This window comes from Pan troglodytes, chromosome 19 (assembly GCF_028858775.2).
Source record: "Pan troglodytes isolate AG18354 chromosome 19, NHGRI_mPanTro3-v2.0_pri, whole genome shotgun sequence".
Taxonomy (NCBI): Eukaryota; Metazoa; Chordata; class Mammalia; order Primates; family Hominidae; genus Pan; species Pan troglodytes.
Genome location: NC_072417.2, coordinates 64474351 through 64501239, shown reverse-complemented (window position 1 = coordinate 64501239; position 26889 = coordinate 64474351).

Below are 26889 nucleotides of genomic sequence, written 5' to 3'. Positions count from 1 at the left end.
GGCCCCAGCAGCTGTCAGCAGCCCAGAAGGAAGCCTTCTCCCTAAGTGACCCACTGCTTCCTCTACCCACACCCCAAAGAAAAAATTCAAAGGATGGATCAAATAACTACTCAGACTTGGAAAATTATTTCAGAAAAGTCATAAAATCTTAAAAGGAACTTTGAGTGATGCCAACTGGATGGGGTAAAAGAAAAGAGATGCAAGGACAAGCCTATTTGAATATGAAAAGCAAAGAATGGCTCTTAGAATGAATGAAGAATTATAAGACATTCCTGCAAAAGGGGCCTTAGAAAGCATCTCCCATCCCCCCTGCTGAGAGGGCGATGAGCTCACCCTGAATCATTTTACAGATAGGGAACTGAGGCCCAAAGACAGGAAGGGTTGTCCAAGGTTACACAGGTAAAACAGAGCTAGGACCTGAGACTTCTGACTCCCAGCCTGGTGCTCTTTCCAACACTAGAATTCCTGGGAGGATGCCTCATTCGTTTGTCTGTACAGGGTTATTGAGTCCAAGCTGGTTGATTGTGAGAGGTTCTCTCAAGCCATAGAGCTATGAGCATGTGAAAGAAACCCGAGAGTGTGGCAGCAGGGATCCTTCCATTGAAGTCAATACAAAGAGAAAAGTTTCGTTTTGTCATAAAAAATCAGACCCAGAAACCCTGCCAGGCAGCCACTCTGGACAGTGCTCCCCTAAACACACCTGTAGACTTTGCCCTGGTGTCTTTGCTGCACAGACAGAGAACCTGCTGGGCTCCCCTCACCTTACATTGTATCCTGACCCTTTGTCATGGACTGAATGTTGGTGTCCCCACCAAAATTCATACGTTAAATCCCTAACACCTAATGTGATGGTATTAGGAGGTGGGGCCTTTGGGAGGTAATTAGGTTTAGTTAAGGTCATGCGGGTGGAGTCCCTACAATGGGATTCATGTCCTAACAAGAGGAGACCAGAGCCCTCTCTCTGCCACGTGAGGATACAGTCAGAAGGAGGCTACTGTGAGACGGAGGCCATCCAAAAGCCAGGAGGAGGGTCCTCACCAGAACTCAACCATGTTGGCACCTTGATCTTGGAATTCCAGCCTCCAGAGCTCTGAGAAATAAATGTCTGCTGTTTAAGCCACCCGTCTATGGTAATGTTACAGGGAGCTGGACAGGCATGAGCGGTACTTAGATACCCACTAAGAATGCTGGGTGATGGTTCGGCAATTATGACATTGCCTCTCTAAAAGTGATAAATTAAGGCTGGGCACCGTGGCTCACGCCTATAATCCCAGCACTTTGGGAGGCCAAGGTAGGCGGTTCACCTGAGGTAGGGAGTTTGAGACCATCCTGACCAAAATGGTAAAACTCCATCTCTACTAAAAATACAAAATTTAGCTGGGGCTATGGTGGCGCATGCCTGTAATCATGGCTACTCAGGAGGCTAAGGCAGGAGAATCCCTTGAACCTGGGAAGCTGAGGTTGCAGTGAGCCGAGATCGCACCACTGCACTCCAGCCTGGGTGACAAAGGGAGACCCTGTCTCAAAAAAATATAAAATAAAATAAAAGTGATAAATTGGCAGCTGGTGCCAGGGAGAGGCCATTTCCTGAAGGGCCACACCTGTTGCACTAAAGTGTTAATTGCAGCAGGGCAAGTGGCTCACGCCTGTAATCCCAGAACTTTGGGAGGTGGAAGTGGGTGGATCACCTGAGGTCGGGAGTTCGAGACCAGCCTGACTGACATGGAGAAACCCTGTCTCTACTAAAAATACAAAATTAGCTGGGCATGGTGGTGCATGCCTGTAATCTCAGCTACTCGGGAGGCTGAGGCAGGAGAATGATTTGAACCCGGGAGGCGGAGGTTGCTGTGAGCCGAGATCATGTCATTGCACTCCAGCCTGGGCAAAAAGAGCAAAATTCCGTCTCAAAAAATAAAAAATAAAGTGTTAATTGAATGCAGATGCCTGGGAAGAAGCCACTTCCTAGGCATCTGCATTAAGAGACAAAATGGCGGAGTATGACTTTCCGGGGGCACTCCACTGGAAAAGGGAAGAAGAGCCTCAGATGGGCATGCATACAGCTTCCTAAGCACACTGCATGTTCTCACTTCCCAAGCATAAGAAGGGCACTGCACACACGGGCAGCCCATCCTAAGGGAAGAATCATGGGAAAGGGTCAGCCTATAAAGCCCTAGGATCACAGTTAAACTCCGCACTTGACCTTCAGGTGCCCACTTGGGTTTCTTCCAAGCATACTTTTCTTTCTTTCTTGTTCTAAAGCCAATTTAAATGAACTTCCACTCCTGCTCTGAAACTCACCTCCGTCTCTTTTTCTGCCTTATGCCCCTCAGTCAAATTCTTTCTTCTGAGGAGGCAAGAATTGAGGTTGCTCTAGACCCGTATGGATTCACTGCCGGTAACTGGGATAGCTTCCACTGGTAACAGTATTTTGTTATAGCAGCTTGAACAGAATAAGCCATCCTTAAAATCCTAGAATCACTCAGCCAGAGGGGGCCTTAGGAGCATTCTGGTCAAACCACCTCATTTCACACCAAAAGCCAGGCCCAGAAAGGAAGGACACATTTGGAATGGAATAATGAGAATAGCAATGGATGGTGACAAAAACAGATGCTTGTTAAACAGTGATCGTGCTAGCCATGTGTCAGGTACTGCTGCTTAGTACTTTCATGACCTCCTTGAATACTCATGACAACCTTGGGAGGTACTTGTATCAATTGGGGTTTAGTACAAGAAACTAGGGGCGGTGGCTCATGCCTGTAATCCCAGCACTTTGGGAGGTCAAGGTGGGGGGATCACAAGGTCAGGAGTTAGAGACCAGCCTGGCCAACACAGTGAAACCCCATCACTACTAAAACTACAAAAATTAGTCAGGCATGGTGGCATGCACCTGTAATCCCAGCTACTGAGGAGGCTGAAGCGGGAGAATCACTTGAACCTGGGAGGTGGAGGTTGCAGTGAGTTGAGATTGCATTATTTCACTCCAGCCTGGGTGACAGAGCAAGACTCCACCTAAAAAAAAAAGAGAGAGAGAGAGAAAGAAAGAAAGAAACTGGGACAACTCTGGGTATTTTAAGCCGAAAGAGATTTAATAAAAGAAATTAGGCACTACAAAATCACTGGAAGAGCTGGAGGAGTAGGCTCTGGCCTAGGTGCCAGGACTGATTTCCAGAACAATAAGCACTGGTCAATTTGGGGAGATGCTATCTCTAAGGCTGACACTAGGCTACTATGTCCATGACATGGCCCCAGTGCTATGAGCCAGAGGTCAGAAACCAGAATGAGGAATTCTCTGCCCCCAAATACTGTCTCTGTAACCACTACTAGAACACTGCAATAAAACCTTTTACTCTCACTCCCTTGCTTGCCAGCAGAAGGGTTAGGAAGAAGGCCTGTGCGTGGCCTCACTTGGCCTTCCAAATACGGGGCAAGTGTTCTAATTACAATTAGACCCTACATTCTATTCTAAGCCCTAGCTGCAAAGCATCTGGAAAATGGAGATTGTTGCTTTCCAGGCTCCATAGTACAGGAAGGCAGCCTAAAAGGAGAGTGGAATGGAGATTGAGCAAGCCAATCCACAGCATTGCTAGCCAATCTGTAGTAATTATTAGTGTCATTTCTATGTCTTACAGATAAGGAAAATGAGGCATGGAAAGGTTCAGTAATTTGCCTAAGGTAACACAGAAAATCAGTGGTGGAGCCAGGATTTGAACCCAAGGGATCTGACGACAGGATCCTCACTCTTAAAATGATCCCTTTCAAGAGAGGACAGTTTACAACTTTAGACAGTATATTTACAAAAGATATATACTTTTTCTTTTTGCTGCAGAAAATGACAAGATAAAGCTTCATTTTTTGATATTACACTATCAAAAAATTGTCAATATGGGACTCTAAATTCAGCAGAACTGCTTGAAATAGAGTTCAAATATCTAAGAAGTTTTTAAAATAGCCATTGTATAAAAGCTAGTCTCACATGTTGATGGAAATAGAAGGATGAAGTAACACTATGTTATTCAACTCAGAATATCCTAGGAGAACAAAGAGAAGCAGAGAAACTATAGCCTTGGAGCACCAGCAGCTTGTCCTGGCTTTTTTGTGAATGGCCGTGAAGAAAGGTGAATAAGGAACTATAAAACTACTAGAAGAAAACAGGAAAAGCTCTACCCCATTGGTCTGGGAAAGTATTTCATGGATATCATTCACCTCACAAACACTGGCAACAAAAGCAAAAATAGACTAACGGGATTGCATCAAACTAAAACGCTTCTGCACAGCAAAGGAAACAACAGGTGAAAAGACAACCTACAGATTGGGAGAAAATATTTGCAAATCATGCATCAGATAAGGCGCTAATACCCAAAATACATAAGGAACTCAAACTACTCAGTAACAGGAAAACGAATAATTCTTTTTTTGTTTGTTTCATTTTTGAGACAAGCTCTCACTCTGTTGCCCAGGCTGGAGTGCAGTGGCATGATCTTGGCTCACTGCAACATCCACCTCCCGGGCTCAAGCGATCCTCCCACCTCAGCCTCCTGAGTAGCTGGGACTACTTAATCTTAAGCAGGGACAGGTGCATGCCACCATACTCAGCTAATTTTTTGTTTTTGTTTTTGGTAAAGATAGGACTTCATCAGTTTGCCCAGGCTGGTCTCAAACTCCTGGGCTCAAGCAATCCAGCCACCTTGGCCTCCCAAAGTGCAGGGATAACAGGCATGAGCCACCACACCTGGCCCACTCTATTTTAAAATTGGCAAAAGACCTGAATAGCCATTTCTCCAGAGGCTGTATAAATGGCCAACAGATAGATGAAAAAATGCCCAACATCGCCAGTCATTAGGGACATGCAAATCAAGGCCACAATAAGATATCACTTCACCCCAGTTAGAATGGCTATTATCAAAAAATAACAAATGCTGCCAAAGATTTGAAGAGAGGGGAATTCCTATACATCATTGGTGGGAATGGAAATGAGCACAGCCATTGTGGAAAACAATATGGCAGTTCCTCACAAAATTGAAAACAGAACTACCATATGATCCACCAATCCCACTTCCGGGTTTCTATTCAAAGGAATTGAGATCAGTATGTCGAGGAGATGTCTGCATCCCATGTTCATTGCCACATCATTCACAATAGCCAAGATCTGGAAACAACCTAAGTGCCCGTTGATGAATAAATTGATTTTTTAAATGTGGTGTCTATATATACAACAGAATATATTCAGCCTTGAAAAAGAAGAAAATTCTGTCACTTGCAACAACATGGATGAATCTAGAGGACACTATGCTCAGTGATATAAGCCAGGCTCAGAAAGACAAATACTACACATGATCTCACATATATATGGAATCTTTTTTTTTTTTTTCTTTGAGATGGAGTCTCACTCTGTCACCCAGGCTGGAGTGCAGTGGCGTGATCTCGGCTCATTGCAACCTCCAACTCCCGAGTTCAAGCAGTTCTTCTGTCTCAGCCTCCCAGGTAGCTGAGACTACAGGCACCTGCCACCACACCCAGCTAATTTTTGTATTTTTAGTAGAGATGGGGTTTCACCATATTGGTCAGGCTGGTCTCGAACTCCTGACCTCAAGTGATCCACCCGCCTCGGCCTCCCAAAGTGCTGGGATTACAGGCATGACCCACCGTGCCCAGTCATGTATGGAATCTTCAAAAGCTGAACTCATAGAGTAGATTTTAGAAGTCCTCATCACAAAAAAAAGATAAGTATTGAGGTGATGGATATGTTCATTAGCCTGATTTGATCAATTCTACAATGCCTACATGTATGGAAACATCACATTGTACCCCATAAATATATATGATTATTATTCATCAATTAAAAGTTTACAAATTAGCCAGGCATGGTGGCTCACGCCTGTAATCCCAGCTCTTTGGGAGGCTAAGGTGGGAGGATCACTTAAGGTCAGGAATTCAAGACCAGCCTGGCCAACATAGTGAAACCCTGTCTCTACTAAAAATACAAAAATTAGCTGGGCACGGTGGTGCGCACCTGTAGTCTAAGCTACTCGGGAGGCTGAGGCAGGAGAATGGCTTGAACCTGGGAGGCAGAGGTTGCAGTGAGCCGAGATCACACCACTGCACTCCAACCTGGGAGACAGAGTGAGACTCTACCTAAAAAAAAAAAAAAAAAAAAAAAAAAGTTTAAAAATTAAAGTGGATTAATTCTGAAAAAATAAAAGGAAAGCAGATAGGCATCTGGAAGAGGTACCAGAACTTCCCCATTCCAAGGTTACTTATCACAGAGTTGTGAATGGATGTCTCGGGGTGATGCTGTAGAACAAAGTGATCAAGGACAAGCAATGATTCCCAAACCCTCACCTGGGATCTAGAGTGCAAGACCTAGAGACCTGCCCTGTGGGCAATCAGGAGAGATCAGTGAGCAGCTGTCCTCACCCTTGGGTGCCCACCTCCTTTCTTCAACCTTACAAATCTCACCTGTGGATATAAGGTCTAAAACCCCCATCGACATAAGTCTGATTTTCTTTCTGTTCTGTCTGCAACACAGACAAGAAGAGAACCTTTTAGGGCATTTAGAAAAATGATAAATTCCAACAAGGTTTGAGATTAATTGCATTTTTCATTTTTTATTTAACTCTCTTTGCTTTCTATGGCTACAGGAAAGTGTGAGTAGTCTATAAGGGCTGTCCCTTAGCCGAGCATCATAATCTTTGCTAATTCAGGACCATGACATGCATGGAGGAACAAATGGATAGTTACATAGATAAATTGACTATTGGTGGGTAGATGAACTGGTAGATAAATAATGCCGTAAAGAGAGAGGAACAGAGACAGGGAGAGTAAATTTTAAACAGTCAATCAGCAAGGCCAGGGCTGGAACAAACACCATCTCCCTAGAATTGCCCAGAAGAAGAACGTGGCTTCTGGAAGGCTTCTAGGAATGTACATCGAAGAATATTCAAACTGCCCAAAGAAATAGCAACAACAACAACAACAAAAATCAGTTATCCAACTACAAAAGGGTGAACAGAATAATTATGAACCTCAGGAATTAGAAGAGGAAAGAAAATGGAAAGACAGACTTATGAAAAATCTTAACACTTCTATCTACTGCCAGGTTCAAAGTAAAGTCCAAACCAATCAGCAAAACTCCTAAGAGGAGCCTGCGGCTGCGAGAAATCTTTCTGAGGTCACTGAGTCCCTACCCTGCCTGAGGGAGGCAGAGCTGTTCCTAAGTCGCCCTCCCCTGGAACAGAAGCTCGGATCCCAAGGGCTGATTGATTCCTGCGCCTTGGAGAAATACTCTTTAAAATTAAAGAATTACTCGGCAGGTTTTTTCCTCTCTTGCCTAGTCGTGCATTACCAAAAGGGAGAATAAGCTGCAACTGTCAGGTCCAGCGGCTCCACCCTCAGTCTAGGAAGGAGCTCACGTGTGCACTGTCATCAGACAGATTTGTCCCTAGAGCCGAGATGTTCTCCGCAGTGTCGGTTATAATGCCCAGAAAATTAGATCCAAGGCTGCTGCTGTTTCTGCAGACTGGCGCTGGTCAGTTACAGGCAGGGCAGGGAAGAAGCAGTGGATGGAGAAAGTAATTATCTGTTTTGAATAGGGATGGCAGGGAGGCAGTATGGGAGCGGGAGGAACATGCACAGATCTTTGGGTTTTCATTTCTGCTCTGCCAGATGGCCACTGTGTGCCTGTAAGCAAAGGACCTCACCTCTCTGTCTCTCTGAACTTCCACTTCCCCATATACAAAAAGAGATAGTAGTGCCTATCCCCTGAAGTTATTTCAGGATTAAAGATTATGCATAAAAGGGCCCATCCCACAATCCGTGAAAGCTGTCATCACGGTCATCAGCCCCTGCCTGGCTCTCAGGCCTGCTCTGCTGCTCCAGCCCTGCCCACAGCTGAGGCTTCTGACTTCACATGCAGTTTCTTCCCCTCACTTCCCTCCAAAAGGCAGCTCCAGACGGAATGTGTCAGCTCTGCCTCAGTCTTCCTTGCTACTGTGCCAACTCTAATGAGGTGGCTCCAGCATTACAGGTGGCCTTTGACGTGGTGTCTGCCTCTAGTTTCTTGGCCTCATCAACTATGCAGTGGTCTTACTGAGCAACTGCTAACTCGGGTCCCTTCTGAAACAGACATCCTGCCTGGCTCCTGCCTTACTCTCAGTCTCTCTCCCAGAGACTGGACTTCTACTCTGAGCCCTAGTCTGATGACAAATGCTTTGCTATTCAAAGAGAGACCTCTGCGCTGACAGAACCCTAAGCATCTCCCACACCAGGATCCCTGTTGCTGGACTCTGCCCATGTCAACCCCCACCACTTGGTTCAGTCCCACCCTTGTTGCAGGCTGCCTGCCAGAGATCAGCAGGCACCTCCCTCCTTCCTGCCAAATCTTTCTCCCTCTGCAGAATGTGGTTTGGTGGAATAGACACAAATTATAGAATCAGACTGCCCTGAACATCTATGCGTGACCTTGGGCAATTTCTTCACCTCTCAGAACCCCATATATAAAATGAGGATAACAACAGCCTCATTGGGCCATGGAGGAAATTCAGGGAAGGACGTGCATTGCAAGCCTGGCACTGTGCCTGGCATGGGGGCAGTGCTCCCTAAAGGCCCACTCCCCTTTGCCTCCTCCCATCGCCAATGGCCTGTAACTGGTCATGTCCACCTGAATCCAGAGGTAGAAAATGGTCATTAAAACAAATTGCCACTTGATTCTATAAGCCAGGTGGCACATGACAGCCATTAATTTTTCACATAAAAAATGGCTCTGCTAATTGAAAAACATCAAAAAGATTGAGGTTTACACAAATGTTCAGCTCTGTTTATTTTTTCTAATTTACTTTTCAGCAGTCAGTAAGAACTTAATGAGCTCTCATTTATGGCTTCCTCCCTATTTATAGACATTGGCGCCTGTGGTGTTCTAGATGTATATACTGAGAGCATTCAGCCTGGGCTACATGGCCAGTAGGGAAGAGTTACAATACCCAGGTAAATTCCAGACAGGAATTACTGCTCCTCAAAAACTTAGCTGATACACTGTTCATTAAGAAAACGCCCTGCTACTTTACATTGGCTGGATACTGTTTTCCTCTTCTTGGGAAAAATTTTTCTAGCTGGAAGTTTCATTTGATATGACATGAAAATAGTTAACGTTTATGGAGCAATTGCTCGGTTTCAGACACTGTGTTGTGCATGGCATGTGGATTCTTTCATTTCATGCTTGTCATAACACTGAGGAAAATACCCTTATTAACCCTGTTTCCAGATGAGGGAATTAAGATGTAGGGGAAAATGTAAAATGTTGAAACCCAATTTTCTCTGGGTCCAGATTCCATATTTTTATCATGGCGTCTACACAGCCATACCCTCTTTTCAACAAGCAGAGAGCCAACTGGTGAGTTCTGTCCATTTGAGGGGAGACAGATACGGGAGAAGAGCACTGCGCCAAGAGTCAGGAGACATGAATTCAAGTCCCACATCTTCCAAGAGTCCTCAGGACCTTGAGCATGTCCCTCACCATCTCTGCTTTGAAGTTTAGAGGTCTGGGATAGGGCTGGAGCCAGAACGCGGGCACCAACCCTTCTTCCCCTCTCGCTGACCAGCTAACAAAGACAACAGGGGGAATTAGAGTTTCAGATTTATTAATGGCCAGTTTTATACCCCCAAACCACCCAAAGTAGAGCCCTCTGACAAAGCTGGAATGGCAAACACAGATTAGACTCAGGCCAAAGTGGACGCCTCTGACTCCTGCCCCAGGTCTAGACCTTGGAACCCACCAGACCATGAGGATGCCCCACCTGGCCAGGCTTGGAGTGAGAACAGAGGTCTTTGAGTTCTGGGGCAAACAGCTCAGAAAGATAAAGTGGAGCCTCTTTCCCACTGCTGAGGCACCAGAAACCCTGCCCAGCAGCAAAACGTGACTCAACCAGTCCTCTAATGAAGAGAAACAGGAGGGCGGAGAGAGGAACAGAGCTTACACGGCAGTCCTTCCCTGAGCGGGGAGACGTAAAAGCAGAAGTTCTCACCCCCATGGGCCAAGGTGGGGGTCGGCAGAGAGGAGGAGAAAGATCCCCCTAAAATTCTTGACCTGTAAACTAAAAGGCTGGACCCCTGAAGCAAGAGGCAACACAGATGAATGAGAGGAATGGCTGCCACTATGCAAAGTGAATGGATTCAAGAAGTTGGATTGTACCTGACTGCAGACTAGAGACGCAGCAGTGGGAAGGTTGGCACCTCTGGTTTGGAGAAACTGAGGATGATCCCTTTGAGTTAAGGACACTGTCTTATTCATTCTATATCCCCCACACCCTGCACTGATGGAGGCTGGCTCAGGGTCAGGCTCAATCAGTGTCTGTTGAACTAATGAGAGAATGAATAGAAGGGCTGTGGTTTGGCATCTCCTGAGACAACGAACCCACAGAGCTGCTCTGAGACATGATTCATAAGCCTTCTGGTGCTGCAGGGATGGTCACTGGTGGTGTACCTGTTCATTTTGACTCCCAGTCACATATTAACAACCAAGATGGCAGCAGTTCTCACAATAGCATTTGTGGGGAGATGACACAAATAGAAATAAATTACTTCTAGAGATCAGCATGTTACAGCACAATCACTTGTATAACTGCATACCTCAGGCCTTGGGAGTAGAATCGAAATTTAGCCTGGAACCCTGGGCTCCCAACTCGCATTTTGGTGCTCCTTTCCTCCACCACAGAGCGCAGCGGAGGCTGCCATACAGGCAGAGCTACATACAGCACCGGACTCAGTGAAGACCCCATCTACACTCAGGCCAAGAACTCTTTTTTTTTTTTTTTTTTTTTTTGAGGCAGCATCTCACTCTATCACCCAGGCTGGAGTGCAGTGGTGCAATCCTGGCTCACCGTAGCCTCAAATCCCTAGGCTCAAGCAATCCTCCCACCTCAGCCTCCCAAGTAGCTGGGACTACAGGTGTGCACCAATATGCCTGGCTAATTTTTTTTATTTTTAGTAGAGATGAGGTCTAGCTATGTTGCCCAGGCTGGTCTCAAACTCCTGGGCTCAAGCAATACTCCCACCTTGGCCTCCCAAAGTGCTGGGATTACAGGCTTGAGCCACCACACCCAGGCAAGAGCTCTTCTTACAAACTGATTTTTTCAACACTCCTAACCTTGCCATCATCCCACAAGTAACAAATAATCAAAATCCTCTTCTTGGACTTCAAATACAAGCACCAGGAATACACAAAAATATATGCATGAGTTCTCTTGCAATCTTATGTTGACAACTGAACCAGTGAGTTCAGGCAGCTAGTAAGCAGCTGATCTGGGCTGTGGTCCCAGATATTCCCTGAGCCAAGGCCGAGGAAAAGCTTTTTCAAGAATGTGATGTTTAAGCTGAGCCCAGGAAAATGAATAAGCAGGAGTTAGCTTGGGGAAGGGGATGAGATGGAAGCTCCTACAGGGAGAGGGAGGAGCACTTTCAACATCCTTGAGGTGGGAGCGCCTATGATTTTTCCATCAGACCACGCTGCCTCACAAAATCTCATTTTATGAATGCAAAGAGGACATCCCCCAAACAAAAATCTTGTATCATATCACGGGAAAGGAAGGAAGGGGCAGGGAAGGGGAGGAGGGGAGAGTGGAGGAGATCGAATTCTTCCCCTTTCCAATATGATAACATCCTTTCCAGCAGATCACTCACCTTGGGAGATGCTCCATTAAAAACAGAGTTCTAAGACCAAATAAATGTGGGAAATAACCACATAGCTATATCCTCCTCTTGACAAGTCATACAGCTCATTAACCATTTAAAGACCTTGAGAAGTCCTGCAGCAAAGAACATGAGTTTCTCCAACCCATTTGACTACTTCTTCAATCAATACCTATTTAACATTCCATAGGATATACATCAAGGAAAGCCTTCCATAAATTAACTTCAACAGCCACGTGGAAAGTGCTAACTCCGACCTCAGCCCCAAGGACCAAAAGCTCTTTAATACCACAGTCTATTGCACCAAGTTTCCTATGCAGTCCCATGAGCATCGCAAGTGCCCTGGTCAAGCCCCAGGCTTAAAGCACCCATCCCCAAGACAAGGGGCATGTGGAATGAAGCACATGCTCACTATTTGATCTCTGGGAAAAGGGAGGAGGAGGCATGACTTGAGCTGGCTTAACAGAGATTTACTCACCGGCATCCTTTGGAATGGATATCCTGCATGATTGAGCCGGGCTTTGTTCAATTCTCAAAGCAATTTGCCAGGAGTGAGAAAGGAGCGCTTAGAAAAGCAAGTTGGTCAGTCCTGGATGATTACTTCTTATTCCAAAACAATTACCGTAAAGGTAAAATGGGTTATGTTGCTGTAAAAAATATGACTCTCTCCAAACAGTAACACATGGATTCCCAACCGGAGCCATCAAGGCCACGGCCAAAAGCAGGCCGGGCATAGGAACTCGGGGGAAGATGCTTCTGCCTGTCAAACAGTACTGGTTTAAAACAGAATTAACACAGATAAAGGAGGGCTAGATAAGTAGGGGTTGTGGGGGGCAGTGATGGGGTGCCCTGAAGACAAGTACCTCCTTAGCAGCCTGAGCCCATCCCTACAGAGTACTCTGAGATGTAAAAAGACAAACACCCAGTTTCCTTCTTCTTCTGCCTCAACCTCCAGACCTACTGGACCTCCTAAGAGAATAGGGCTAAGTAGGATTTCTCAACCTCAGCACTGCTGACATTTTGCTTGGGCAATTCTTTGTTGTGGGGGGCAGTCCTGTGCATTTTGGGAAGTTTAGCTGCAGCCCTGGCCTCCACCCCAAATACCAATAACTCCCTCCTCCCCACCCAATTGTGACCATCCAAACTGTCTCCAGACATTGCCAAATGTCCCCAGGAGGTAGGAAGTATGAGCAAAATCATACCTAATTGGGAACCACAGGACAAAAGCAATATGGACATGGGAGAAGGAGCCAACCAAGTCTTTGGATCCAGCCCATCACCAAGAGAAAACTGTGCTCAAGACTGGCCTCTCCAAGAGAGCAAAGAAGAATGCATCCAGAAGTTGTTGCTGTTGGCCCCTTTCTGGGCACTGACGGAACAAGAGGGGTCTGAGTGCCCAGTCACTGGCATCACAGCCAAGTGCCCAGCCTGCTCCATAGAGGACAGCCAGCATAAGGGATAGAGCCAAAAGACACCAAAGAGCCTTCCTGATAAGCCAAGTCATTCTAAGCAGCCACTCCCCTTACCTAGCCTTGCTTCCAATCATTCCTTTGCTGGTTGAAAGAAGACAAGTTAAAATATGAGAGTGTCTTGTAAGACTCAGGGAGGCTAAGTAGGAAGAGTTTGATAACTGTTTCTCAAAACTAAAGATGTTCATTGTTCCCCAACTGACAGCCAACAGATAATGTTGCTATATAATGGCCTGGGTTTGTTTCTCACAATTTATTAATAAGCTGCCATTAATATGAACTGCCTATGAATGATAGAGTGGGAAGAATGCCTTGGCTTGGTGTTAGATGCTGAGGTACAGGTCCTGATGCTGACATCTGTTCAAGATCACTTCACTTCAGCATCCCCAAGCTTTCTGTCCACCATAAAATGAAGAAAACAGCAATATTCCAATATCCACCTCCCTGGGTTGTTGCAAGTTTCAAATGCAATGTATGTGAAAGCGAGTTGGAAATGCAGAGCACCAGGCTGATGTCAGTTGTTTTTATTAACTCATCGGGTCAGTTTTGATTCACTTAAAAGTAGACATGAGGCAACAATTTGCAGAGGAGAATACTGGGAAGAAATATCTGCTTTGAATATAGTGATTAAGGGAAGCTAAGATGGAAGAAAAACGTGGAAAAGTGTTTTTAAGATTCTAACAGTGATTATTAAAGCATCTCAGAACTCTTAGGTACATAGAGAAAAAATAACATTGCTCTTCAAAGTGGTCCTTTCTGTGTCTTTTTTTCCACTTTCTTAGCCATTTATTCTCTTTTCCCCCATTCACCTCATTTCCATCTCCACCCAGGCCCCTGAAGTACACTTAATTGTCATTGCCAGCCTCATCCAGAGCCACTATGAAGCATTTAACTGCTGATGGCACCAACCAGGCACTGTACCAAGAAAATTACTATTGGTGTAGGAGGGAAGGAGGAAGAGAGGGAAAGAGAGAGGGAGGGAAAGAAGGAGGAGGTGAACAGAAGGAGAAGCTGGAACCTGACCTCTCTTAAGCTTTGAATCTCAGCTCTACATCCAAACCTGGAAGTAGGAGGGGAAACTAACATTGACTGGGGACCTAGCATGTGCCTGGGACTGTGCTAGATGCTTCACATAGCTGATCACATCTAATCCTTGCAGCATTCTTAAGTAGGGCAGCCTTCCCAAAGCATGTTCCATGTAACTGCAATGGAACTACAATTGCATTGATTCAACCAATCTTTACTGTGCTTTCTCTATGTGCCAGACACCGGTCTAGGTAACTATAAAAGCAAATATTTATATTTATATAGGGCCTATTATTTGCCAAACACTGTTTTATATATGCTCATTTAATCACAATGACTTTATAAAGATATTATCATACCAATGTTACAAATGAGAAGTATTCAGTAATTGCCCAAAGTCACGCAACTAGTGGGACAGGCAGGCTCTCAGATGGTCTCTGAAGACCCCACCTTCGGGTATCCACACCACCGCATAATCTCTCTCCTTGAGTGTAGGCTGGCCTAGTGACTGCTTCTAACCAACAGAATATAGCAAAGGAGACAGGCTGTTACTTCCATGATTAGACTACAGGAGATTGTGCCTTCCATCCTGCTAGCACACTCTCTTCTTCACTGGCCTTAATGAAGCAGAATGTTATGCTGGAAAGGCCCACATCTCCAGCCAATAGCCCATAGGGAACTGAGTCCTGCCAACAGTCCCATGGGTTTGGAAGCAGATCCTTCCCCAGCAGAGACTTCAGATGAGAGCCCAATCCTGGCCTGCACCTTGACTGAAGCCTCATGAGAGACACTGAAGCAATGACTCAGCTCAGCTCTACTGGATTCCAGACCCATGGAAACTGTAATATAACGAAAGTGCATTGTTTTCAGCTACTATGCTTGTGGTCAATTGTCATACGGTAGTAAACAGCTGATACCACTAGTAAGGAACAAAGGTGGGGCTTGTGCTCAAGCCATCTGGCTCCCAAGCCTGTGTGCTTCACCACTACATTATATCACCTTTCATGTCTAAGGGGATATTCTGTCTGTTTAAAAAAAAATGGTAGTAACATAAGTTTGGAAATGTTGAATATTATACGGCCTTCTTGAAGATTCACATTGCAAGAAATCCTGTAGTGAAGAAGTGTCTTTATCTTCACCTGACCCAGCATTGCTCATACTTTTCAAATCACATATATCTTTGTTTATGTGACACCTGTGGCATCCCACCAAACCAGAATTCCATAGAAGTGATTTTAGAAATGTTGAGATGGGCGTAATCTCCTTATTTTACAGATAAAAAAACTAAGACTTGGAGAGGTTCAATATTGTCAGACGTCACATATGACAATGGTGAGCCCGAATTTGTGGTCTGACTCAAAGACCCATGCTTCTCCCACCAATCTACCCTGAAAAGGGAAGGGGAGACAAAATGATGTCGTGAGTAGGGTGGAGAGGAGTTGGGGAGTGGAGAAGAAATCGCCTGAAGCAAGCATCATTTGACTGATCAGCGGCCACTGCTTAAACCACAGCCAATCAAAAAGTCACCAGCCTCACACCTGGAAGCCCTCGGTGCCCAGGTGGTATCACCTGAACACTGGGAAAGGAAGTCTCATCTGCTGGGGCCACAACTGCAAAATGACTGTGGTGAGAAAGGACAGGTGGGAAGGTGCAGTCCAGTAAGCAGGGGAGAGAGCCACCAGGACCTGTGTCTACAGCATGTGCAACCCCAACTTTCCTTTATGCCTTGCTTTGCCTGGACAGTCAGGTCCTGAGGCCCTGAAAGTGCTGCCTACAAGCAACCTAGAGGCCTGCTGTCCTCTTCGGCCAGGTGGACACCTACACTCATGCCCTGTTTGAGGGAGCTTGGCATTATCACCCCTAATTAGCTCATCCTTTGAACTGACCTCTGAAAAAATGATGAGAAGGAGAGAGGAACACTGCCAAGTGGTTATATTTTTCCATGCTAGATGCTGAACAAACACTATAGCATTGAATCCTAACAAGCTTCTGAACTGGTGACTCTCCTGCCTCTCCCATTTTACAAGTGAGAAAACCGAGGTTCAAAAAGATTAAGGCATCTGCTCAAGGTAAGTAAATGGTAAGTAAACCCAGGTGGGTCTCACTCCAAAGCCCAAAATTCATTTAAATACAGTTTGAGGCAGGCAGAAGTTTCGTAGAAACCCTTTTCCCCCTCTCCACATTTCACATAAAGCTGATGAAACATAGATGCATTGGGAGCTTTCAGAGAACTAGCAATGTCAGAGCAAAGCACCCATCTCTTCACGAACACTCAGCTCTTGCTAGGTTTCAAAAAAACCTTAGTGCTAAGAACAACTCTAGAAGGAATGTTTCTGCCCCATCTGTGGACAAATGTAGAAAAACAGCCTCAGGGGTTAGCTTAGGATGTGAGGTTTTGGTTTTCTTTTAATGGCCATTTTTATAAGTGAAATGGAAGGAACTACACTTCCCGGAATAACAGAGGGGGAGTTTTATCATCCAGGATGTCTTGGAAGCTGCATGGGCCAGACAGAGCAGAGTCCATCAGAGACAGAGGCTCTGCCTTGTACGAAGCTGTGGTTCTGGTGCACCACCGGCATACCAGCGCGAGCAGGATCCACAACAGCCCTTTGTGTAGACAGGCTGTGAAAGCAGATGTCTTGGTTAATATTCTGCAGGGCTACTCCTGGGCTCACATCTCCTTCCGCGTGTGTGTTTGTTTGTGTTTGTGTGTGTGTTTTGTAAGATTCAATCACCCCTAGATGGGCAAATAACTATGAATCACTCCATCGATCCACAAAAGAACACAAAAAGGAAATTTACATGCAATGAATTCACTCCCAGACTCTGCACCAGGCACTAAGCACACATTTTCTTGTGTAATGCTCAACTTGCAAAGCAGACCCTCCCCCATCTGCTATCCCCAGTTTATAGATGAAGAAAGAAAGGCTCTGAGAGGTTAAGCCACTTGTATAACACCACACAGCTAGTCCATGGTCAAGCCAGGATCTCACCCAGGTCAGCCTGGCTGCAAAATGCACATCCATCTTCTGCACCATGTTACTTCCAAAGGGAGAGACATAAAGAGAAAAATGAGCAAACCCTAAGGGGTCCCAACCGCATGCATAGTGTCTGTGCTGGCTGCCTTCCACATTCAATCCTTACAGTGATCCTGCAAGGTAGATCCTACCATGCTCATTTCACAGATGAGAATGCAAAGGCTCAGAAAGATTTAATAAATTGCTACAAGATCAGCCATGATCTGAACCTAGAAATACCTGACTCCAAAGCCTGGGAGCTTTCCATCACACCATCAGTACTCATTGACACAACTCTGCCCTCTTCCCCAGGCCTCCACCTCCACTGCCCCACCCCTCCCCAACCCACTCCAGGAGCACTGACCCAGGGAGGTAAAAGAGACAGACTGGGAGCTAGACTGGCTGTTTGGGCACCAGCATAGAGTGGGTTTGGGGGATCAGTGTTTGTCTCAGCCTGCTACGGTGAGTAAGGGTGGATTCTGGTGACAGTAGGAATCATTTTCACTTATGGAGCAGTGTGTGTGCACTGGATGAAGGAGGGGCTTGGGCGAAGGAGAAAGCATATTTGTTGCCTCTGGCCCAGTTATTGTGTTCATGCAGTTACAGTGGTCCCATCTGTAAAGTGGGGTCAACCCAACAGTCCTGACGCACCTCACCCTGCAGGTGCACAAGTGGAGGAGAGTTGGTTTCCGGAGAGAGCAGCACGCTGAGGCAAATGCCTTTGGCCCAGAGCTAAAATCATTCAAGCACCAAGTAGCCAAAAGAAGTCACATGAGACTCTACAGGCCCATCCTATGTATTCACCTTTCCTATTCCACTCTCCCTTCCTCTTCGTTCTAAAAGATTCACTCATGTTACATTATAACCTCTAGTTTGTTTATTTTTGCCTAGATAAGAACAAATTTGCTTTTTGGGGGGTCAGATTACATTATGTAATTCCAGTTTTAGTTTGCTATAGCTACATCCATTTAGGGAAGCCTCTTAGAATAATAAAACATGGGTTTGCTTGTTTGTTTGTTTGTTTGTTTGTTTTGAGACAGAGTCTCACCCTGTTGCCCAGGCTGGAGTGCAATGGCGCGATCTGGGCTTACTGCAACCTCCGTCTCCCAGGTTCAAGCTATTCTCCTGCCTCAACCTCCCGAGTAGCTGGGGTTCAACCTCCCGAGTAGCTGGGGTTCAACCTCCCGAGTAGCTGGGGTTACAGGCATGCACCACCACACCCAGCTAATTTTTGTATTTTTAGTAGAGATGGGGTTTCGCCCTGTTGGCCATGCTGGTCTCGAACTCCTGACCTCAAGTGATCCTCCCGCCTCGGCCTCCCAAAGTACTGGGATTACAAGCGTGAGCCAATGTGCCTGGCCAATAAAACATGTTTTAAGGAAATGTTTCAAAAATGAGTCTCCATGCTCTTCCAGGAAGCAAGAGGTCGCAGCCTAGTGCCCTGTCTCGTCCTGTGTTCCCTTTGATCCCTGCACAGCAGGCTGCCATGCATCGTTACTCTCATCATCCATCCATTTATGCATTCCTTCCTTCATTCACTGAAATGTACTTATTTATTTATTCATTCAACGCCTACCAAGTATCGGTTGCTTGGGAAACACGGTCATGGATGAGCAAAAATAAGCACTGTCCTTCTCATAGAATTTAGTGTCTAGTGGAGGGGAAATGAATTAATATGTCACATGCAAAAAAAAAAAACAGTATCCCTAAAAAACATGATAAGGGCCTGGAAGGAACAGTACATGATACGTTGAGAGCAAACAACAGAAAGACCTGACCTGGTTGAAGAAAATAATGCTTGTGACTGGGTGCAGTGGCTCATGCCTGTAATCCCAGCACTTTGAGTGGCCAAGGTGAGCAGATCAACTGAGGCCAGGAGTTCAAGACCAGCCTGGCCAACATGGTGAAACCTCCATCTTTACTAAAAATACAAAAATTAGCCGGTGTGGTGGTGGGCACCTGTAATCCCAGCTACTCAAGAGGCTGAAACAGGAGAATCTCTTGAACCCTGGAGGCAGATGTTGCAGTGAGCCAAGATCACGCCACTGCACTCCAGACTGGGTGACAGAATCAGACTCTGTCAAAAAAAAAAAAAAAAGAAAGAAAGAAAAGAGAAGAAAACTTGAGGTATGGCCTAAGGCACAATAGAGCTAGGCATGGTGGTGCATGCCTGTAATCCCAGCTACTCGGGAGACTGAGGCAGAAGGATGGATTGAGCCCAGTAGGTCAAAGCTGCAGTAAGCTATGATCACACCACTTCACTCCAGCCTGGGAGATAGAGTGAGACCCCATCCCAAAAAAAAAAAAAAAAAAAAAAAAAAAAAAAGGATTGGGGTAGAAGGGGAGTTCCAGATATGATCAGATTTGCATTTTTATAGCGGGGAGAGTCAGGGGGGTAATTTTCCTACAGGGTACAGTGTTCACTATTTGGGCAATAGGTACACTAGAAGCCCAATCCCCACCAGTATGCAATTTGCACGTGTAATAAACAAGCATAGGTACCTCCCTGAATCTAAAATAAATCAATCAATAATAAAAGATCCCTGGATGCAGGTTGGCAGTGGAGACAGTGCAGGCTCCAGGGCATGTGAGGAGAACAGATGGGACAATGTTACAGAACTCCAGGAGAAAAGTGATGCTGGCTTGGACTAGGGTGGTAGCTACAAGTTGAAGAATAATGGGCAGAGTTCAGAGCTATCACAGCAGTATCACTGACAGATTCAGTGACTGGAGGGTGAAAGGAGGAGGCATCAAGATTGACTCCTGGTTTTGAGGCTGCCTAATGGGATGGCTGCGGGTGCCATTCATTGAATTTATCACCCACGGTGTGCCCAGCACAGTGCCCAACGCCATGAGCCACACAAAGGGAGCACTGGTCTTGGACCCTTCCCCTGTGTCCATGCCTTACAAAGGCCCGGGTTTCATAATCTCTCATACAAACCCATCCAAGCCATGAAATGATTCCATGTGAAGGCTGTCATGGTTCCCCTGGCGGTGCTTTAAACCCTGGTCACAGTCAATTCTGCATCCTCTCCATCCCAGAAGATGCCAGGCCTCATTCCAAACTCAGTGGCAAAAAAAACAAAAAACAAAAAAAAACAGGCATGGCTCCTGCACTGGTGTAGAAGTGAACTTGAACCTTCCCTCCCAAAAACCCAGGTGTCCACCCTGACCCACAGTCCCTCTTGCAGCCATTTTCACAGACTCTTCGGCTGGGCTGTAACCTGGCTGTTGGTGTCCATTCTGTCCTAATTTTCAGCAGCTTCACATACATTTCCCACAGCCCCCATCTCAGTCGTGCACCTGGTGCCTGCACCTGATGACTGAATTTGGCCCTCCTGCTTTATATCCTGCATGCTCTAAGGTCAAAACCCTGTCCCCCATCAGGTTCCTTCCACCACCCTGAAGGGCAGGCTTTTAGCACTAAAACACTAGGAAGACAGCAATTAAAAGCCCTAGGACAGAGGGCACCAATGCCTCGGTTTAGGGTTTTCGTTCGTTTTGAGGGAGAACAGTTAATGCATAAGAACGTGATAATTACCTAGATGCTAGAAGATTACCAGAAAGCAGGAATAAAAGGGGTTAGAATTTTTCTGTGAAGTCACCATCACAAAGAGAGGTAGATTTCCTCCTGAAGGAAAGCTCACCGGGTTGTAGAAAAAAGACCAAGCTTGAGTCACCACTTAACTGTTTAAGTAAGTGATATCAGACAGATCAGATCACGAGTTTGGCCTCTCTCCCCTGTAAAGCAGAAAATAACATCCACCCAACAGGGTCATGATGAGATCTAAATGGGGTCATGGGAACCACAAGGTGCTGTACACAAGTAATTCTTGTCACTGCCAGCAGGTCTGCAAGGCTCATTCTAAAGCCTGAATCTTCACATTCACTTTCTCTAGACCTGTTTCCTCTGCCCTCTGTTCAAAGAGGTCTTTTGGTCTGCAGAAGGCTTCCCTAGGGGCCTGATGGGTACTGTCCCTCTTCTTTCTCATCCAGAGGCGAAGGGAGTGATGCATTCACGCCCCAGAATTTCAGCCCAGTGGGCACCCTCCCTGCCAGTGCCCCCAACCCTATTCATTATTCCATCAATAAATATTTAGTGTGGAACTTTGTATTGGGCACTGTTTGGGGTGCTGAAGGTATAGAAGTAAAAAAAATAACACAGCGGCCAGGCAAGGTGGCTCACGCCTGTGATCCCAACACTTTGGGAGGCCAAGGTGGGTGGATCACCTGAGGTCAGGAGTTCGAGACCAGCCTGGCCAACATAGTGAAACCCTTTCTCTACTAAAAATACAAAAAAAGTAGCTGGGCATGGTGGTGGGTGCCTGTAATCCCAGCTACTCAGGAGGCTGAGGCAGGAGAATCGCTTGAACCCGGGAGGCGGAGGTTGCAGTGAGCCAAGATCGCGCCATTGCACTCCAACCTGAGCAACAAGAGCAAGATTCCGTCTCAAAACAAAATGATAAATAAATAAATAAATAAATAAATAAATAAATAACACAGCACCTCTCAAAAAGCCCATAGTCATGGGAAAATAGCTAGGTAAACAGGCAAGTGTTCTATGAAAAGGTATGTACCTTTAGATAAGGCAGGTGCTTGCATAAGATAAAAAGGCAACAGTGAGGAGGAAGATTTAGCCAGAAGGAGCCCACCCAGGAGGCTCACAGAAGAGGTGAAGCTTGAGGAAGGCATAGAACAAATGCAGTCAACCTGAGATCTTCTGGGGTCATGAGCAGGACAGAGATGTGGAGGAGAGGCCTTTCTTGAATCAAAGAAAGCCATATTGGAAAATAGAAAGAATTTTCCCCTTCTGCCCTTCTTGTAGTGTTTTCCTGCCAGGTCACAGAATTTTTCATCACAGTGGAATCAAACATTCTTGGATTGGAAAGTGAGACAGCTCACTCATGCATGTTCTTTTAAAAGCATGTGACAATAAAACCAGTGACCTGGTTAACATCCTACATGGGTTGTCTTCTTTTCTTCTTTCTTCCTTTGCTTCCCTTTTACCTGAAAGGGACAAACATGATGTATACCACCACCATTCATAAATTAGGCAGCCACAAACCCTGAGCTGAGCAACTTTGGGGAAAGTATAAACTTTTTTTTTTTGCAGTAATCACATGCACATGATAATCCAGGGACAAAGAAATTAGCAAACTCTTCCAGTTACACTCAAAACTCCAACCCTGGCATTTACTTGAAAATATTAAGTACCTTCAAGGCAAATCATTGAAGTGGCTGAGAAGTCTCTACTGCAACATTTAATGATGCTTATAAATCCTAAAACCCTCATGGGACCATTCCTGACTGGTGATGGAACAGTGTTTGATGTTTCTGAAATTTTGAGTGTTTAATTATGTCTAACAAAGTTGGTTATCAATAAAGTGTGCATCCATGTCTGAACTCAATCCATCTTTTCCTGTCATTTAGGATGACCGGGAATCAGTTTGAATGGGGTTAGTGAGCTTTTTCTGTAAAAGTCCAGTTACTACATATTTTTAAGCATTGCTGTCCACAATGTCTCTGTGAAAACTATTCAACTCTGTCATGGTGGGGCAAAAGCAGCCAGAGGTAATCCATAAGTAAATAAGCAGATCTGTGTTCCAATAAAACTTATTAATGGACACCAAAATTTGAATATCAGTTTTCATGTGTCATGAAATATTATTATTCTTTTGATTTTTTTAACCATTAAAAAATGTTAAAAGATCAGGTGTGGTGGCTCATGCCTGTGCCCTCATTTAATCTTCACCAAGGGCTTCTGATTATTCATTTTATTTTATTTTATTTTTATTTTTTTGAGAGAGGGTCTGGCTTTGCTGCCCAGGCTAGAGTGCAGTGGTGCAATCTCGGCTCACTGCAGCCAAGAAGGCCAAGGCTGGAGGACCACTTGAGCCTAGCAGTTCAAGACCAGCCTGGACAATAGTTTTTCTATTGATTTAATTTATGCTGTCAGAATTTATTATAACACTGTATATCAACTGTAGAAGTAAACATTTTAAAAAGTTTAATGCAGTAGGATTGCATTGAATGATTGTTATAGATCGGAATAAAGGAAATTTCTAAACTATGATTTAGTAGGTTAAATGTTGCTTTTATATTTATTCAATATTTATTCAAGACATATATTGACCACCTATTACGTGGTAGGCCCCTTACTCCGTACCGAGTATTCAACTTATATTTAATACCAAAGAAAGGAAATAATATTGAGAATATAGGCAAAATTATATCTTTCAAATTAAAGAAGTGCTGTTATCCACGGAATAGTTTCTCCATTTGTTTCAGGGATTCAGCTTATAAACAAAAGCCAGAGTAAGGAAATAATATCTAGAATGTGGAATAAATTACATATTTAAAATAAAGAAATGTAGGCTGGGTGTGGTGGGTCACGCCTGTAATCCCAGCACTTTGGGAGGCTGAGGCAGGCAGATAACTTGAACCCAGGAGTTCAAGACCAGCCTGGGCAACATGGTGAAACCCTGTCCCTCCAAAAAATACAAAAATCAGCTGGGCATGGTGGTGCTCACCTGTTGTCCCAGCTACTTGGGATACTGAGGAAGGAGGATTGCTTGAGCCTGGGAAGCCGAGGTTGCAGTGAGCTGAGACTGTGCCACTGCACTTCAGTCTGGGTGACACAGTAAGACCCTGTATTTAAAAAAAAAAAAAAAAGTTATACTCAATGGATAGTTTGCCATTCAATTTAAAAATAACCTTGTCTCTACAAAAAAAAAAAAAAAAAAAAACGTAGCTGAGCATGGTGGTGTGTACTTGTAGTCCCAGCTACTTCGGGGCCTGAGGTTGGAGGATCACTTGAGTCCAGGAAGCGAAGGCTGCAGTGAGCAGAGGTTGTGCCACTGCACTCCAGCCTGAGTGACAGAGCAAGACCGTCTCAAAAAGAGGAAAAAAAAAATGTAAAAACCATTCCTAGATCACAGATCACACAGAAACAGGCAGTGTGGTGGATTTAGCCTGCAGTCTGTAGTATGCCGACCCCTGATTTTGAATGTTTGGGCTGCACTGGAAGAGTATGAAGAACATAAACTTAGACTTCCACAATCCTTACACCTGGGCAGCCAAGCAAAATCCTTAAGCTCCCTGGGTCTCCATTTCTTCTCTCTAAAATGAACAATCAGGCCAGACGTGGTAGCTCATGCCTATAATCCCAGCACTTTGGAAAGCTGAGGCAGATGGATCTCTCGAGCTCAGGAGTTGGAGACCAGCCTGGGCAACATGGCAAAACCCCATCTCTACTAAAAATACAAAAAATTCGCCAAGCGTGGTGGCATGTGCCTATGGTCCCAGCTACTCTGGAGGCTGAGATGGGAGGATCGCCTGAGCCCAGGAGGGAGAGGCTGCAGTGAGCCAAGATTGTGCCACTGCACTCCAGCCTAGATGACACAACCAGACCCTGTCTCAAAAAAATTAAAATAAAAATAATAAAATGGGCTGTGTGCAGTGGCTCATGCCTGTAATCCCAGCACTTTGGGAGGCCAAGACGGGCAGATCACCTGAGGTCGGGAGTTTAAGACCAGCTTGGCCAACATGGTGAAACCCTGTCTCTGCTAAAAAAAAAAAAAATATATATATATATATATATATATATATATATATATATATATATATATATATATTTTAGCTGGCATGGTGGCACATGCCTGTAGTCCCAGCTACTCGGGAGGCTGAGGCAGGAAAATCACTTGAATCTGAGAGGCAGAGGTTGCAGTGAGCCAAGATCACACCACTGTACTCCAGCCTAGGTGACAGCAAGACCCTGTCTCAAATAAATAAATAAAATAATCGGAGGCTCTTGATGAAGACTAAATGAGGTGATATATGTATAGCAGAGAGATGTTCAGGAAGAATCCAGAAGGTTCAAGCTCAGGAGGGATCTGAGTGCTCTGTAAATGCCAGCTCTCTCTCTCCCCTACTTTCTAAGTGTCTTACTACCAGTGTTTTTTTGTTTAATCCTCTATCTTTGTATCTAATCTTCCCTTGTAGCAACTGATTAAGTAATGAAGCATGAGAACAGATTTGCTCCTAACAGGAGGAAAACCAGCCCCATCCCTTGTTGACTTGAGCCCTCCCAGGCTGACACTTTTCCTCTTGGTGTGGGTGGCCTAAGCCCGGTCCTGGAGGGCTGGGTTTTAACTACTATTAAATATCAGGGAGAAACTAATGAAGCCACAATTGATTAATCAAGCTGGATCCCATCTCCCTGTGAAAGTGCCCCATTAGAGATTCAGGGTCTCTTTGAGGGGATTTACAGCGGCTGCAAATATCAGTGGCAATTATACGCGTCTCATCTTTCTTATCAAGCAGCCACCTTCTCCTCTCCCTCCCTCAAGTGCCCCAAGGCTTACCAATCACAAGCACCACAGGTCACAGCATCCTCCACCAGACTCGGTGTGTCCCATGGGCTGGGTAGTGGTGAGGGAGCATCTCTCCCCAGCATGAAAGGAAAATCCCAGAAGAAGTAAGGAAGCCAGAGCTTCCTGAGAGCTGGAGAGTGGAATCCAAGTGGGATCTTCAAGATCACCTGAAGCTGATTCTTTCTAACTGTGAAACTATCCAGAAGTTATTTTAAAGAGGTATGCTCTGACCTACTGCTTCTTGAAGAACAGGATCAGAAATCCTCTCATTTCAAATGCTCCATATCTGTATTAGTCAAGGTTCCCCAGGCAGACAGAACCAGTAGGATATATGAAAAGAAAGGTATTAGGGGGCATTTGCCCTTGTGATTACAGAGGCGGAGAAGTCCCATGATAAGCCATCCACAAGCTGGAGAATCAGAGAAGCCCGTAGCATGCCTCAGTCCAAGTCCGGAAGCCTCAGAATCAGGGAGGCCAACAGCACAGACCTTCGTTGGAGGCTGAAGGCCTGAGGGCCCTGGGAGGCCGTTGGTACAAGTCCTAGAATCCAAAAGCCAAAGACCCTGTAGTCTGATGTCCAAGGAGAAAAGGCATCCTGCTCCAGAAAGGCGGGAGAGAGAATCCTCCTTCTTCTGCCTGTTTGTCCCAGCCTGGCCTTGAGCTGATTGGACAGTGCACACTCACACTGAGAACGGGTCTCCCTCTCAGCCCGCTGGCTCACATGTGAGTCTCCTCTGGAAACACTCTCACAGACACACCCAGGAATGATGGACGCCACCAGCCACTGAGGCATTCCTCAACCCAGTCAAGCTGATACCCTAAAATTAACCATCACAGTCTCAGATCTTAAGAATGCCCAAGGACATCTATTCCGGCTGGCCAGTATGCTAAAGTTGATTGGTGCCATTGGGAAGAGCTGATGAGATGCACTAGAGATGACGCAGCTTTAGAGTTAGGAATCAGTGTCCAGATTTCTGCCTCTTCCTGCCTTTTGATGCTGAACTTGCCTCTCTGATCCTCAGTATCTAAACCTCTAATGCCATGGGAAGATGGAGATCATAGCTCCTAATGTGAACCAAGGAGACAGCATCTGTTGAGCTTTTGGGTTTTCCTATGAGTACTTCTTCCAGGAAAGCCCGTCAAACCTTCCTCTACAAAGGTTTATTCCTCCAGTGAGCTCTGCAAGGGCAGAGAGTGCCTCGTGCCCCTCACTATCCCTAGCAGCCAGCTGGGTGCAGGACCCAGCAAGTGCTCAGTAAGCATCTGCAAAGCAATGACAGCATGCCTGGAATCTACTGAGAGAAGAAATCAAATGGCCATTGTTCA